At 44.1% G+C, this 13728-nt stretch overlaps 1 protein-coding gene across 1 annotated transcript in view; it reads left to right on the top strand.

The window, feature by feature from the left end:
• Window positions 1-305: 305 nt before the first annotated feature.
• PDZK1 (PDZ domain containing 1) overlaps window positions 306-13728 on the top strand; it is a 30141-nt gene continuing 16718 nt past the window's right edge. Inside the window, exon 1 of the mRNA XM_058538974.1 lies at window positions 306-854. The gene's annotated coding sequence lies outside the window, so the exon portion shown is untranslated. The remainder of the gene's footprint in view (window positions 855-13728) is intronic.

Here is a 13728-nt window from a genome sequence, read left to right as displayed (position 1 = left end):
TGGAGCAGGGCACTGCTGAGGCAGCCAGCCGAGGAGCTTGTGGAAATGCATTCCACCTTCCCCGCTGGGCTTGCCTGAGAGGCTCTGAGTGTGTGGAAGGGGAAGACAATTGTCAGTAGGTTGGAGAATAGAAACAGAGCACCCTCAGTGAGATAGAGAGGAAAAAAGAGAGAGACAGAGAAGAGAGAGTGTGTAAGAAGAGGAAGGGAGCCTGGGAAATCATAGCAGGGGCTTTATGCTGAACTCCTAGGAAGCATGCGAGGAAGAATTCCCCGGTGGAGGAAAGGAAGGATGGGCACACGAGGAGCTTTGCTTCATTTACTGGGGCTTATTGGCCTGCTGACCTTCTACAGGGTGGGGGTTGCACAGGTTACTGCTCCCCAGGATGGCCTCAGTACATGAAGATACTTGGGTGATGACCCTCAGCCCTGACCTTGGGATGGGGACAGTGGAGGCTCTTAACGCATTGGGTGTTGGTTGGGTGTGACCAAGGTATTAGCCAAAGTGAAAGAACTGAGGAAGGCAAAGACATCTCCTCCCTGGCTGTCCTTCCCTCTTCTCTCCCCTCCTCTTCTCTGGGAGGAGCAGGCAAGCAGCGACATCCCACACAGTTAAGCAGGTGGGTCAGAGCATTGGGTTTGCTGAGCGTTTTTCAGGTTTGCCCAGCTCAGGGCCCACCCAGCTGGCAGAAAGCAGGACAGAGGTCACTTGAACTCAGACCACAAGTCCCTGTTAAATACATCAGCTTTTAAATCAATCTTTGTTCAAAGTCCACGGAGTTCCAAGACTAGAGCTCACCAGCAGAGAGAAAATTCCCGAGTGACCGGAGCAGCTCCTCTTCCCCCTAGATCCAGGTAAGGAGAGTCTCTGCATCCCCCTGACTGAGGGTGCTGGCCACCTGGGCCTGAACCACCTTCTTTCTTTTCCTTTTTCCTTTTCCAAGCAGTAGCTGGCTGTCCAGGGCCAAAGAGAGGCACATGGGGAAGGAGCCGGGCCTATTGGTGGTGGTGGTGGGGTGAGGGATTGTCTGTACTCTGAGATCCTTTCTGCTTGTGATGCCCCGACCCCTACAGGTTAGGGTCTGCTTTACAAAGGCAATGGTAAACTGAGCCTCGGAAAAAGCTTTCCCAGGGTTGCATGGGGGCTTGATGTGTAGCCAAGGAGAGTGAGATAACAGACTTCACAGGTCACCAGGAAGATACTCACAGGAACTTCCCACTAGGTCAGGGGTCTGGGTATTAGAGATTTTCTTTTGGAAGCAGCCCTTAAGGGATAAAATCTAATTTAACTTTCCCACTGGATAATAAAAGCAGGCATCTCTCCTCTTTTCATCATGTTATAGCACTAAGAAGTGAGGAAAAACCAGTGGATTTCTAGGCTGGCTGAATTTTAAAACATAGATCTCCAGGCTCTACACTTTGGAGTTTCTAATTCTTTGGGTCTTGTGTTGTTCTGAAAATCTTTGTTTTTTTAACATTCCCCCAGATGATTCTGGCAGGCAGGTTTGGGAAGCACTAGTAGCTTACTTCCTATACAGAAGAGTCCAGGGACTTAAATGTGACTTTCATGCTCAGCTCAGGAGACACCAGCTCAGGGCTGGGCTGGCTCCTCAAGAACAGTCCTCTTTAGCTGTCCCTGCAGTGTTGCACCGATGAGCTTGCAGTCTGTATTCAGACGTCATGGGGGCTGATTGTCTCAGGACATGGCTGTCTAGTTCCCTGGTCACATGTTCTTTTCTACAGCAAATAACTCAGGGACTTTGAGTTTGTGTGTTATGACTAAGTAAATTTTTCTTATCTTTGACTCTTTTGTATGTTATTTGAACCATTACCCATGAAGTTGCTAGTAATGATGTCTTATGTTCATGGACCACTGGCTAGACAGCTCCTTCCCATCCAGGGGAGAGGACACAGGACTAGAGTACAAAGAACCTGCATTTTGCTTTAGTTGTTAGTGACAGACCATTAGACAAGTCACTTAGCCAACTGGAGCCTCAATTTCATCATCTATCAAATGAAGGCCTCTCGTCTTTTCCCCAAGGCTGTACTGAAAATAAAATTACAAATATGGTGTGTTTGAGGGGATTAAAAGCACAAACATAAGGTGCTTACACTCAAATGTGTATATCCAAAGGCTTCATGGAAAAGTGGGAAGAAACAGCCTTGCAGTCAGTGGGGAGACCTTGTCCCAGTCTTTTCACCTCATCAAGCTTTTCTTTATTCACTGGTAAATAAAGAGTTGAGACTAGCTGATCACTAATGTCCTTTTCAGCCCACCAAGTATAAGGTGGATCCTGGAGTTTTCAAGGCTGCCTCCTCCTTGTCATTTGGGTATGAATTCAGATGTTACCTCCCCAAGAAGGGCTTCCTAAATCAGCCTCCCCCAACTCCACCACTATATTTCATCATTCATAGCCTTTATCATCAGAAATCATCTTGTTTGCTTTTTATTTGCCCCCTTTGCCAGATGTTTAGCTTTAAGAGAGCAGGGTTATTGTCCTTTGTGGTACCTGCTATAATCCCAGCTCTGAGGACAACACCTGACATAGAGTAGGTGCTTAGATATTTGGATAAATGGAAGTTAGTGTGGCAGGGCAGGAGCTGCAAGAATAGAATCGGGAGGTTTTGAGAAGCTGCTTTTAGGGAGAAGAGGCTGCAGAACTCTGATACTCTCTCAGGTCATCTGAGGTCTGGGTCTGATCATGTGGGAATGGGCATCTCTGGTCATGTCTTGGTTAAATGATTTTCATATCTGTTGCAAAGGAATTTGATGAGAGTAGCAAGTTAGAGCTAGACATGTTTTCTTCCAGATCTCAGTAACTCCTTTCCTTGGCTCTTCATGAGGGACTGCCCAGATTTCCTTAATCTCTTTGCCTGGTGTGTATCATGGCGAAGTGATTGAGGGCATGGGTATTGAAATTGGAAACCTGCCTTCTAGAGCAGGCATATTCTTAATCTCTAAGTCTCTATTTCCTCATTGGTCAAATGAGCATAATAGAACCTCGTTCCTAATGTTATGAGGATTAGATGCGAGACTGCACATAGTGCCTAGCACACCTTAAATATTACTGTTCTGGTGATCATCAGACAGCTTTGTGAGGGGCATAGCCCCAGGGAAGGAAAGAACCCAGGCAGTGACAAGGAGTTTTGATAAGTAGGAAAGATAGCCCCTAGCCTACTCAATGGCAGCTACCGAGGCTTTGCTCTTGGTCTGAGACAGCCTCCAGCTTCTGAGGCTGCAAGCCTCACATGACATGAAGCTCTTCTGCAATCCAAAGGATTGAGCTTAAGGTGCTTCACAGTCTAACCTGACCTTCTTCCTTGAACATACACCTACTCTCTGGGCTTTCTGAACCATTCACCATTCCTGAACACACCTGTGCTGTTGCTTTTGTCTGGGAGGCCTTCCTCCTCCCAGTCTAACTGCTTATGATCCCTAACAGCATACCCCTCATGGCTGGGAGGCTGGGGAGATGGTGGAAGGAGCCCAGACTCAGCTGGGTTTGAATTCAGGCTCTGTTGCTTACCCAAATAGCCATGGGAAACCAACTTAACTTTTCAGAGTCTTTTTTATTTTTTGTAAAATGGACCTTTAGGATTAAATGAGAACTCGTAAAAGGTACCTAGGCTGGTGCTTGGAGCCTAGCAGGAGCTCAATAAATATGGATAACAATAATAAAACATTTTCTTTTCAATATTCCAGCACCCATGCTGTTTGGTAGTTGTATTTATAACTTTCCTCATTGCACCCTGGGCTTTTTGAGGGCAGGACAGTGTCTAATCTGGGTTGAGCCTCGGTATCTGCCCCACAGTAGGTACAAAATATAACTTGTTGATTATATAAATGATACTTGAAATTCAGAGGATGGAGTAATACTTTCAGACTGTGGTCATCAGGAAAGGATTTGTATATAATCTAAAATTTGAACTGAGCCTTGCAAATGGGTAGGTCTTGAATTCATTCACTGGAAAAAAATGTTTCCCTAGGACCCACTATAAGTAAGTAATCAGAATGGGGAAGGTATTCCAGGCAGAGCTTGAGCAAAGGGCAGGCTGGGTGTGTGAACACACAGGGGCCAGTTTGGTGCCTGCTGAGGAGCAGAGGGGAATGAGGTAGGGCTGGAATGTGCTGACCCTCAAAGCCTGAGCAAGAAGTCTGGACTTCTGTTTCTTGAATGATTTTTCAGAGACTGACATGGTGAGAGCAAGATCGGGAAGTTTGTCTCCAGGCAGAGACTGGGAGAGACTGGAGGCAGGAGGACTCTGGTACATATGGAAGAAGTGAGGGGGTAGAAATGCAAGTTCGAAGGGTCTTGTAAAACAGGATGCCAATTTGGGGGGATACCCTTCTTCCAGCTAACCCTCAGGATGGTTTGGCTATTTTCAGGTACCAGTTCTATTAGCAGCACAAGGGTGTCCTTTCTCTGAGGGCATCTATTTTCACACAACACTGACTCCATCTCTCTCCCAACTTGTAGAACTCTTAGATAAGCAAGTAAAGTGTGAAAGACCTTGAACTCCAGCCCAGAGTCCTGCCATATAGGACAAAGTGGTGGCTGGGGTGAAGGGGATGGTATTTAGTACCAGCAGGCCAAATAAACTTCGAGATAAGCAGGTTCCATTCCTTATCATAAATGAGAAATAAAGATTACTCAATAGGTCTATAATCACTCTTCTCCATGTAATTCTCAATGGAATGCATTTCATTAATTTCCCATGTTTGAAATCTATTGCTGGCTAAGACCAAACAGTAACTATCACAGTGGGGAAGTACAATTAGCAAATACATATTTTAGGGCCCTGCTTATCCTTCTATTTTTGATACTAATTATTTAAAATTAATACACTTGAGTGTTTGAATTTCCACAGGTCTTGCTTTTCAAAGGAGGAATCCAGGTGGCCTTAAATATATTATCTGTAGCAAAGATATAGGATCTGCTCTGGATAAAATATTTTTGAAGAAGGATGAAATTGAATGGCCTTTATCTCTTCCTTGCTTGAGACATCTATCAATACCAGCTGAGATACAATAAGACTTCTTTTATGCTGTTGGAAAAAATAGTGTGTGTTGAGGCTCTGAGGCAGGCTCTGAAAGAAGGCACACACGCCTGGCACAGGGCAGGAAGCCCTTGGTCAGGGCTGATGGCTGCAGGGAATTCTTGGCCTGTCTACAATTGCTAACTTAACATCACCAGTCCTCACAACTGTATTTTTCCAACAAAAGTCTAGTGATTTGTCTTACTCCTTCCACAGATGCATGCAAATACTAGAGGAGCGGCATTCCTCCCAAGGGCACAAGGTGTGGATACGCCTGGTCAGCCTTCTCAGAAATGTTGCTTTCTCCTTGCTGAAGTTCAGAGTATTTTATAGACCAGCATGGAGTTCAGTGTGAAGTGAATAACGTTCAAGTTGAATATTACCTGCAAGCCTCTGCCCTTTCTTTCCTTCATGCCTCAATTAAGTAGAAATAATTTACTCCATGGTTACATCCTAGGTTATACAATCAAATATCCTCTCATAGTTGCAGTTACTAGGGTTAAACATTATTCACCTGCTGTCTTGCTAAGTTTCTGCTATTTAGTTTTTTCATGGCTCAGGTGTTGGTTACATAAGCACCTTGTTGGGAGAGGCTATGTTTTCTTTGTATCTGATACTGACTGCATCATTGATTCCTAATGACTATTAGATAAGATGGTGGGGGTTCAAAGTACTTGTTACTAACAGTTGTAGATTACAGTATTTATGGAATAATCCTACTACGTCCTGGTCTTTGGGAGATAGGCAAAGAAGACAGTACCTGGGCTCGCTCTTTCCTGATGGTAGTCATTGCACCTGGCTGTCACCGATGACAGCCCCCTTCTGTTTTTCCCACCTCCAAGCAGAATGCTGTTAATCCCATATCCTTTCTTTTATCTTTTGGCAATTCAGTGATGCTGTCTGTTGAGTGAACCTGTTCCTCAGGCACTCCCTGCCTACCACGATCCATACCTGATATCTGTATATAAGATAATGCTTCCCTCACTCCATCTTCTCCACCCTTGTCTGATTATATATATAATTTTTTTTAATCTAAGTTGTTTCTTAGAAATTTTTATTCAATTTTTTGTCTTGTCGTGAAACAACGCTGTGGCTATTGGAAATCCTTTTTGCCAGTGGTTACAAACTGCCATCCCAGGGGCTCAATTCCATTGATTTACATGGAGTTTCTTGAAAGTTTGAAATAGCTATCAGTTTCTTAAAATGGGGACATTTTGCATAAATCTAGATTTCCAGATTCTCTTGAGAAATCAGAAGATCCAGCACACCGGGCTCTTCTTTCCTTGTAGCAGCTGTCTTCTGGTGCTAAGTAGCAGCTAATCCACAGTCCTCTCCTGGCAGCTTCACTGATTTCAGTTTGAGCCCAGTGGCTATTTTGGTCCATATTCTCAAAGTTCTTGGTTTGTCTCAACTATGAAGGAGAGATTTCTCTCATTTTTCCCCCTTCTCTCCTGCCCTAGTAGAAGTATTCCATCTCAAGGCTAAACCCATTTGCCACACTCTCCATACCATCCCTTGGTACACAAACATGCTCATAGTTTTCTTAACATTAAAAATAAAACCATCCATCAACCCCACTTTCCCCTCAAGCTGCTATCCCAACTCTTTCATTTATTTGTTCCAAGATGTATCTGTGTTCATTGCCTCTGTTGTCCACTTGTTTCGTAGTCCCTTATCCGTCCTGGACTTCCATTTTCTGAACTTAGTAGCATTTTCTGTTTTTATTCTCTTTACCTCTTGGCATCTTGGCATTGTGTTAACTATCCTATCTTGAAATGCTTCTTTTAGTTTTGACTACACTGTAAAATCTTGGCCTTCTGATTATTCCTTTTCTGCTTCATCTTCTTGTCACCTAGATTTAGGTATTACCCAAGGCATTATCCTTGGCCCTCTTCCTTTCATATTCCCACTTCTGGGCTTCACCTAGCACTGCTGTGCAGACTCTAGTCCATCATCTCCTGAGCTCCAGGCCCACACTTTTATCTACCTGCAGGATGTTCTGCCAAGTCCTCTAATTTAAACCCATCTCAAACTGACTTTGCCATCTCATTCCTCCTGACTACACCATCTTTTAATAGTATCACTTTTCTGCCAATCACCAAGGCATGAACTTGGTTTTCTTTGACCCCTTCCCTTTCCAACACCAAGCCCAAGTGGCAGCATTACTAAGAAGATGGTCTCCTAGCTGCCATAACAGAGTATTACCGACTGGGTGGCTTAAACAACAGAAATTTATTTCTTCACAGTTCTAGAGGCTGGAAGTCTAAGATTAAGGTGTTAGCAGGTTTGGTTTCTTCTGAGGTCTCTCTCTTGCCTTGCAGATGGCCGCCTTCTTGCTGTGAGCCCACATGACTTTTTCTCTGTGTGCATGCACTCCCAGCATCCCTTCCTCTTCTAATAAAGATGCCAGTCATATAGAGCCTACCCTTATGACCTTATTTAATTTCAATTATCTCTTTATAAGGCCCTATGTCCAAATACAGTCACATTGAGATTAAGGCTTCAACATATGAATTTTGGGAGGGACACAGTTCAGTCCATAACAGGAGCGCCTAGGGCTTGAAGTAGGAAAGGGATCAAGGTTGATTACTGGAAAAAACTGAGCTTAGGTAATAAATTCAGGGAAAGTATACAACTGGACCTTACGGAGAAGCAGACAGAATGCGAAGATGACGACAGAGCTAGAGTATTCTTGCAACTCAGATCTGAGAGGAGCCAAAAGCACAGCTGTGTTCAAATTGAGCTGTGGTCTCAGAAGGCTCAACTGTGCATGCACCACTCTGTGCAACAGAGGCCCCTTCCTCATGACCGTGAACCCACAACTCATGTGTGAGTGAAGTCAGCAGCAATTAGGGAGAGTCACAGGGGCCTGTGGACTCTGATACTGCTTGGAGGCTGCGGACCTTTTGTACCTCCGAAACACAAGCTACGGTGAGTATAAACATTTTGGACATCTGTGTTGTTGCACCTGTACTGTCTGAGGCCATCTCTGCATGGAGAAATCTGAGGGAACAGGATTGAAGAGTTAAAACAATGTTACTTCGTCCTCTCTACAGTTCCTCCACCTCTGTCACCTCTGTTCTATTCTCATGGCTACCACACTGGGTCAGGCCCTTTATTGTGTGTGAGTAGGATTATTATGATAGCCTCTTACCTGGCCTCCCTCCAGTGTGTCTTTGTTCCAGTCCATCCTACCTACCGTTCGTTTTTTTTTTTTTTTTTTTTCCTTTTTTCTCCCCAAAGCCCCAGGAGATAGTTGTATGTCATAGTTGTACATCCTTCTAGTTGCTCTATGTGGGACGCCGCCTCAGTATGGCTTGATGAGCAGTGTGTAGGTCCACGCCCAGGATCCGAACCAGTGAACCCTGAGTTGCCAAAGCGGAGTGTGCAAACTTAACTGCTATGCCACTGGGCCAGCCTCCTACCTACCATTCTTGGATCCCAACTCTGATCCTCTCATTCCTCTGCTTAAAAGTCTTGAGTGCTGCCTACTGACTACCACACTAAGGCCAGATCACTTGGGCTGGTATTCAAGGCCTTTACAGTCTAATTTGTCTCCCATGAGTTCCTTTCTGTTGGCTGTTCTTCAGTCACATTGGGTTTTTAGTTCTTCTTTGACCATACCCAAGAACTTTCCCACTTCCATGCCTGATGTCCACACTATTCTGTGTCTAAAATGTTCTCTTCCTACTTCTGTTCCCACTGAAATCCTACCCATCTGTTGTCAATATCTAAATCAAATCCTACATAATTTGTGAAGCTTCCCTCGTCTCATGATGTAGGTCTTACGGCATTTATACTCTTCTCATAGTGGTAGCTATTTTTGTACTAAAACTTTTTCTTTGCTCCTTTTCAACTATAAAGTCCCTTGAGAAGAGAGGTGATGTTTTACTTTATGCCATCAACCACTTAACAGTGTTTTGCCTGCAAGTGTTAGGCAAACATTTGTGGCACGAACAAATGAAATCAGGTTTGGGGTAATATGTCTTCTTGATGTTCAGTAGAAAGTTGAAGGACCTATGTTCATGATCCTAAACAGACTTCACCCGTTCCAGGATGCTAACTGAAGAAGCTAATTGAGGAGGGAAGAGGTTGGTAGGGAGCAAGAAATCATGAAGTAGAGCTGGCAAGCACCCCTCTTGCTCAGGGGCTCACAGGATGACTGGTAGGGCCCCAGACATGAATGGAGCTTGGGACTGCACCCATAAGGTGGTAAGGCAGTTAGGTTTGGGGGGTGGGGAGTGGGCCCTCAGACTTAATTCATAGGATAAAGAGCCATGGGAGCTATTAAAAGTTGTTTTCATCTGCTTGATTCTCGGTTTGCCTGGCTCAGAGCTAGAACTTGGGGAGGGAGGCACAAGGCACAGATTTTAGGTTGCCACACACTCCTATACTGTTGGCTGAGACACTGATTGTGGGCAAAGCTGGATCCTGAGGACTGCATAGGGTGACCAAAGGCCTCTTCTAACAGGACTGCCTCCTTGGTTTCTCAAGTTGAGTAAAGGTGAGCTCAGGGTGGCTGTTAATAGTTCACCCAACCTTGTCATTCTTCTCTGACCCGTAAGGGTGTTATCCCAAGACTGAGGGGATAGATGGGGAGTTAAGAGCAGCAAACCGTGGTTTTAAGTACTAGTTTCTTAAACTGATGGGGATTCTAAAAATGTTCATGTTCAGGTTTCAAGGCTGGAGATTCTGAGTCAGTAGATCTGAGGTGAGGCCTAAGATCTATTTTTATAAATCTCTACAGGTGATTCTGAGGGCCAGCTAGGATTGAGAATCAAACTTGTAAGGTGGTTATGAGGATTAAATGAGATAATATATCATGCCTGACACATAGTGAGTTTTCAGAAGGTAACATGATTTATTACTGCTGGCATCACCTGATGGTCTAGAGATTTACGCTATTTCAACTAAGTATATCTGTTCACTCAGATGAAACCAGCTGGTGCTTTGGGCATGGGTGGGCAACTCCCAGGACTGAGGAGATGAATGAAGATCCTATAATTCTTGCTGAGTTCACTTCTGAGGAAGGAAGAGAAATGACAACTCCTGGGGAAGAATTTGCTTCCCCCTGACTTGTGTTTTATCTAGTCTATAGCAACTTCAGGATTCCTTTACAAAATAATACCTGGAAGCTTACAGGAGTTAGACAACTCTGGTTTACAGCAGGAAATATTTCAGAGAACCCCATGTTCACTTTTGTTTTGGAAGATGCTTTGTGTTCTTGTCAGGATGCCACTGACCTTGAAACTCTCAAATATTTCTCAGGAGATCGTGGATTTTTGATGAGCTAAGTGGCTTTAGGGTCCCTTCACTCCTACTCCTGTCCCCTGCACTGGGTAGGCTTGCGAACATTCATGCCTTGATATTTTTAATTGGATATTTCCACATACAGCAATTATCTTAGAACAGAGGCCTTTTTGACATGCAGGGTGACAGGGTAGGCATGCTTCACTACAAGCCCTACTGACATCAGGGTCAATTGAAATGGAGTCTCAGTCTTTCCCCAACTGGCCCTGTTGATGAAAGTCCTGCAGCTTCCAGTCCCAAACATACAAACTGAGGGGAAATGAGACTTCCTCTCAGCTTCGACCAACTAAGCTGCACCCTTCTGGCTGTTCGGGTCTCATTTACGTAGTCCTGAACCCCTTAGGAGCAGCTCTCAGCTCGGACTTCCGGCTCTCTGCATAGAGCTGCTGGTGAGGGTGGGTGTTGACTCAGGGTCATCTATGGGCTCATGTTGATGGCTGTCTGGGAGCTCAGAAACCTTGGCCTGCCTTGGGCTTGGAAGAGTCCCCTGGGTCCCACCAGCTATTGCTTTGCTGCGGAAAATAGCCCAGGGGCTTCAGTTCTTCCTTCTCTGGCCATATCCAGAGGTCCTACCTACCTTCCTTTGTTGTCATTGCCTCGCCTTCCTAACTTCTAAAATGTACCTAAGTTTTCTTCTTGACCACGGGCATATTATTCTCTTTCCTGGAAGCAATAATCTAATCCTTTGGAAGAAGGTGGGGTCTGAGGGTATGATTAACAACGCATCGCTTAACGATGGGGATATTCTGACAAATGCATCGACAGGCAATTTCGTTGTTGTGTGAGCATCATAGAGTGTACTTATACAAATCTAGATGGGACAGCCTACTACATACCTAGGCTACATGGTATAGCCTATTGCTTCTGGCTACAAACCTGTACAGCATGTTACTGTACTGAATACTGTAGGTAACTGTAACACAATGGTAACTATTTGTATATCTAACGATACCTAAACATAGAAAAGGTACAGTAAAAATATGGTATAAAAGATAAAAAATGGTACTCCTGTACAGGGCACTGACCATGAATGGAGCTTGCTGGGCTGGAAGTTGCTCTGGGTGAGTCAGTGAGTGAGTGGTGAGTGAATGTGAAGGCCTAGGACATTACTGTACACTCCTGCAGACTTTATAAACACTGTACACTTAGGCTACACTAAATTTATAAAAAGTATTTTTTTCTTCAATAATTAATCTTAGCTTACTATAACTTTTTTACTTTATAAACTTTATTTTTTTTAACTTTTTGACTCTTTTGTAATAACAGCTTAAAACACAAACACATTGTACAGCTGTACAAAAATATTTTCTTTCTGCATATCCTTATTCTATAAGCTTTTTTCTATTTTTAAAATTTTTAATTTTTTTTTTCTTTTACTTTTTAAACTTTGTTAAAAACTAAGACACAAACACACATTAGCCTAGGCCTACACAGGGTCAGGATCATCAATATCACCGTCTTCCACCTCCACATCCTGTGCCCCTGGAACGTCTTCAGCTGCAATAACATGCATGGAGCTGTCATCTCCCATGATAACAATGCCTTCTTCTGGAATACCTCCTGAAGGACCTGAAGGTTTGTTTACACCAGCATCACCACAAACACGTGAGCAATGGATTGCGCTACAACGTGACAAGGGCTGCAGCATCACTAAGTGATAGGAATTTTTCAGCTCTATTATAATCTTATGGGACCACTGCTGTACATGCAGTCCATCGTTGAACAAAACATCATATGTGGCACATGACTGTAATTAAGATTGATTAAAAATAATTTTTGACTCTCATCCCCGATTCTTTCCTGTCCACCAGCCAGCGTTTTGCTCTCTTTCCCACAGCAAGCAACTTTGTTGCCAAGAATTGACTTTTTTTCCTAGAGGTCAGAAATGGTTATAGCTTTCTTGCATTTCCAGTATTTTATTTTGGCTGCTTGAACTGGGAATAAAGCCTGCTAAAGACTTAATGGGTCCCAGCTTCAAATAATTGCTGAGATGATATTATAGAAATCTATAGGCCTTTACTAGCTACATATCTATCCACCGTAGGGGTCTGGTTTCCGGATTTTCTCAGGAAGCAGAAGATGGTGGTGGGGGCTGAAGAAACAGCAAACAGTATCCTTAAATACCAAGAGCCTTCCTAGTTAGATCCTGTGTTCCAGAGTCCCAGGTAACCTCATTATGGAGCAGTGACAGAATCTTGCTAAAGTGACTCACCCCAGCCCTGATTTAGGGGCCAGTGTAACAGAAGGATGTGGACTAGACAGACCCATGACTGAAGCTGGACCAGAGCCCAGCCCTCTTAACTCCTAGTTGAATCGTCTCTCGGCAAGATGGCACAGGAAACAATTTTAGGGCCCCAAGGGTCCCATGTAAAGTGAGGGTTTTGGGGTTTTGATCAGCTTTCTCCAGTGGTGCAGTTAAAGGTGTTAAATATTTCATCAGATTGGCAGGGACACCGACCAGTTGATGGACACCAGCATTAATCCTTTAGTGGCTGAATTGTGGGAAGGGCAGACGTGGTGGCAGGAGGAGCAGTAGCTGTTGCCTGACCAGCACGGTAGCATTTCTATCTGTGCGAACTGGCTCTAAATCTCTGGGCTTCAACCATAGATGTGAAAAGAAACTCTGACCTAGAGCACCAGAGGCTTCAAAGACACAAGTGCAGATCTGTGTGATTACCGTCTGGCTGTTTGAAAACTTTAAACAAACAAACAAAAGACAACTTGAGATTTTGCCCAGAAATGGTGTTTCCTTGTATATATAGGCTTCTAGATTTCTACTGAGACACAGGAAAACTTTGCTTCTCCCCCCACCCCCAAATACAGGACGAGTCCTACTAGCAATGAGGTTTCACTTTCTATCCTCTACCTACAGAGAAACAGATCAAAATCCTGTGGCTGACACCACTGAATTTTAGGGGTGGGTGCCTTAGAAACAAGCATTCACATGCCGATCACAAACAGCCTCATCTCTTGGTGAAAACATGGCAGCTAATGGCCTTTATTTTGATTGTAAGAACATGTTTTGAATTTTGTAGGATTTGGATGAGGTTTCTCTATAATTACAAATCATAGAGGGCTTTATTTTTTCCTTCAAGGCTTTTCAGCCTTATGAAATTGAGAGCTGATAGGGATCTGGAGGTAAGTTTGGACATAGATGTGGATTTGAGCTAGAAAACAGAACTGATGCTTGCAGGCTAGATGATCAGCCAAAAGAGAAGGAAAAGGCCAGGGAGTCAGAGGGGCCACACATAAGTGTCTGCATGTGGGGAGACCCCAATCCGGTGAGGCCTTCTTTTCCCCTAACTCCCTGCTTTCCTCTTCTCCTTCCAAAGTGGCATCTTCCTGGTGGTTGGTCATGATATGGCAGAGCTGCTGAGCTCTC

The sequence above is a fragment of the Diceros bicornis genome, chromosome 4 (assembly GCF_020826845.1).
Source record: "Diceros bicornis minor isolate mBicDic1 chromosome 4, mDicBic1.mat.cur, whole genome shotgun sequence".
NCBI classification, from domain to species: domain Eukaryota; kingdom Metazoa; phylum Chordata; class Mammalia; order Perissodactyla; family Rhinocerotidae; genus Diceros; species Diceros bicornis.
This window is presented reverse-complemented; position numbering and strand designations above follow the sequence as displayed.